Source organism: Mustelus asterias, chromosome 10, assembly GCF_964213995.1.
Source record: "Mustelus asterias chromosome 10, sMusAst1.hap1.1, whole genome shotgun sequence".
NCBI classification, from domain to species: Eukaryota; Metazoa; Chordata; class Chondrichthyes; order Carcharhiniformes; family Triakidae; genus Mustelus; species Mustelus asterias.
This window is the reverse complement of record NC_135810.1, coordinates 113539086-113542822: the sequence shown is the minus strand read 5'-3', so window position 1 is coordinate 113542822 and position 3737 is coordinate 113539086.

Below are 3737 nucleotides of genomic sequence, written 5' to 3'. Positions count from 1 at the left end.
ACATGTTACCTGCTGAGTACAGCCTCTTCCAGTTTTGGTTTAGATTTCCAACATCTGCAGTATTTTGCATTTCTGTAGGAAGAAAGTTCAGTTTACACAGTATATTCCGAGCAGTGGTACACGCCACTCTTTCACCATTTAGGGAATAGGGCACTGTTCACGTTCAAACATTTTCCTTCCAGTTTATCCCTCTCCATAACAGTCTCCAAAATCAGAATGACTCTGATCTCTACAGGCCCGATTTTACCAACAAGCTGCGCCCGTTTTTGGGTGCAAAAACTTGGTAAAGTTGGGCGTTAGGCGAGTAGCGTGATCCACGACTGCCTCCGCGCCCATTCCCCCTTTACCAAGCACCTAAAATGACCACGATCGGCACCGCGCCCAAAATGGATGCAATGTCAATTTAAATGCATTTGCATGCATTTAAATTGACTTAATGGGCTGGGCACCCAACTTTACCGACATTTCCTTCTTTACCACCATGTCTGCCCATCCAGATTTGGCGTGCAACAGACATGGTTCGCTGCCACTCTGCGGGCGATCGGTGGGAGGGAAGGGGGCAGTGGGCTGCGATTGGTCTGGGTAGCGGTGGGGTGGGGGGATAAGGGGTTCAATTATGTTTTGGGGGTGGGGGCAACATCTGTGGGGGGGGCCAGGGGAGAGGCATTATGCGGCCCGGGAGTGATGTGGCAGGGGGGGCGTTTTTCAAATTTTCTTTACTGCGCATGCGCAGTTGAAGACTCCGATCGGAGCAGCAGCATTTCGGGCCCAATAAGCCCCGCTCACAGGCTTCTGCAGCGCGATTCGTATTGCTGCTATTTTTGTAGGCAGAGTGCGTATGGGGATGCCTGAGAACAGGTTTACAAATATTTGCAGCACCTGGGTATAGCACCTCAGACTGGCAGGAACAAGATGGGCCGAATGGACTCCTTCTGTGCAGTTACCTTTTTTTATTCATTCGTGGGACATGGGCATCGCTGGCTGGCCTGCATTTATTGCCCATCCCTGGTTGCCCTGGAGAACGTGGTGGTGAGCTGCCTTCTTGAAACGCTTCAGTCCACGTGCTGTGGGTTGAGCCACAATGATGTTAGGGAAGGAATTCCAGGATTTTGACCCAGCAACTGCAAAGGAACGGCGATATATTTCCAAATCAAGAAGGTGAGTGGCTTGGAGGGGAACTTGCAGGTGGTGGTGTTCCCATGTATCTGCTGCCCTTGTCCTTCTAGATGGAAGTGATTGTGGGTTTGGAAGGTGCTGTCTAAGGATCTTTGGTGAATTGCTAGAGTGCATCTTGTAGATAGTACACACTGCTGCTACTGAGCGTCGGTGGTGCAGGGATTACATGTTGGTAGATGTGGTGCCTATCAAGCGGGCTGCTTTGTGCTGGATGGTGTCAAGCTTCTTGAGCATTGTTGGAGTTGCACCCATCCAGGCAAGTGGGGAGTATTCCATCACACTTCTGAATTGTGCCTTGTAGATGGTAGACAGGCTTTGGTTCTATCGTTCTAGGGGTGCAACAGACAGACACAGCAAGATACAAATGTGGTTCAGTCACCATATGTAAACTAAAGAACTGACTCCTCACAACAAATGAAGCATGATTCTCAAATTTCCACAGTACTTCTCTGCAGTGAGACCTTAGACACTGGAAATTTGCCTTGGGTGGCAGCGCCAAGCCAATAGTAGCAACTTTGCAAGCCACACAACGTTCTTTACCATTGCCTTTATTTAAACACAGTAGAGAAGATGATATCCTCCAGTCATTGTATCATCAATTCTGGGTAATGAATCCTTACAGAGTCCTTTCAACATTCACAGCATCTGTACTGGACATACCAGTGTAAAGGTAAACAGGGAGTTGTCCCTATTTCACCTCCCCCACCGCGACTGAGGTCGTTTCTTTGAGGATCAACTATTCTTAAACCACGTTGGCACGGTGGCACATGTGGTTAGCACTGTGGCCTCACAGGTCCAGGGACCCTTGTTCAATTCCCGGCTTGGGTCACTGTCTGTGCTGAGTCTGTACCTTCTCCCCGTGTCTGCGTGGATTTCCTCCGGGTGCTCCATTTCCTCCCACAGTCCAAAAGACGTGCTAGTTAGGGGCATTGGCCATGCTAAATTCTCCCTCAGTGTACCCAAATAGGCACCAGAGTGTGGCAAATAGGGGATTTTCACAGTAACTTCATTGCAGTGGTAATGAAAGCCTACTTGTGACACTAATAAAATAAAAAAACAGCCAACATAGTCACAAAAAATATGAATCGCAAAAAATTGGTTTGCAAGTGCAGCAGGTTATTAAGAGGGAAAATGGAATTTTGTCCTTCATTGCGAGAAGGATGGAGTTAAAAACAGCGAGGTTATGTTGCAGCTGTATAAGGTGCTGGTGAGGCCACACCTGGAGTACTGTGTACAGTTTTGGTTTCCTTACTTGAGAAAGGATATACTGGCACTGGAGGGGGTGCAGAGGAGGTTCACTAGGTTGATTCCGGAGTTGAGAGGGTTGGCTTATGAGGAGAGATTGAGTAGACTGGGGCTATACTCACTGGAATTCAGAAGAATGAGGGGAGATCTTATAGAAACATATAAGATTATGAAGGGAATAGATAAGATAGAAGCAGGGAAGTTGTTTCCACTGGTGGGTGAAACTAGAACTAGGGGGCCTCAAAATAAGGGGAAGCAGATTTAGGACTGAGTTGAGGAGGAACTTCTTCACACAAAGGGTTGTGAATCTGTGGCATTCCCTGCCCAGTGAAGCAGTTGAGGCTACCTCATTGAATGTTTTTCAGGCAAGGATAGATAAATTTTTGAACTGTAAAGGAATTAAGGACTATGGTGAGTGGGTGCGTAAATGGAGCTGAGTCCATGAAAAGAGCAGCCATGATCTTATTGAATGGCGGAGCAGGCTCGAGGGACCAGATGGCCTACTCCTGCTCCTAGTTCTTATGTTCTTATAGTTTCCCAAGAACTAGTATTAATCAAAGTTTCTTATTTACCCATGCACTCATACACAGGGCCCAATTTTGCCATTATGCTGCGCCTGTTTTTGGGCACGAAAACTTGGTAAATTCAGGCGTGAGGCAAATAGCATGATCCGCGCCCGCCTCCACGTCGGTTCCCCCTTTTGCAAAGCCCGAAAATGGCTGCGATTGGGACTGTGCCTGAAACAGGCACGATGGCCATTTGAATGCATTTGCATGCAGTTAAATTGACTTAATGGGCTGCACGTCCAACTTTACCGGCACTTCCCCCTTTATAACTGCGTTCACCCATCCAGAATTGGCGCAAAACAGACATGCTCCTCCATACAAGTCCAATTCGGGCGGTCCAGTTAGTGAGGAGGTAAGTGCCTAGCGTCCGACGGCTCTCTGCTTGAGGTCGGTTGGGGAGGGGGGGGGAGAGGGGGAGGGAAGGTGGGTCACTCAGCCTGAGATCAGTGGGGGGGCAAGGGGCGGGAAGGCGGGAGGGGCCCACTATTGGTCTGGGAGGCGGAGGGATTGGGGGGGATAAGGGGGGTCAGTAGTGTTGTGGGGGTGGGGAAATGTGTGTGCGGGCCAGGGGGAAGCATTATCTGGCCCAGGAGAGATGTGGCAGGAGAGCAGCTTTCTATCATCTTTTTTACTGCGCATGCGCAGTTGGAGGCTCCGATCGGAGCTGCAGGATTTCGGGCACATTAAGCCCCGCCCACAGGCTTGTGCAGCACGATTTGGACTCACTGATATTTTGCAGGCGGACTGCAT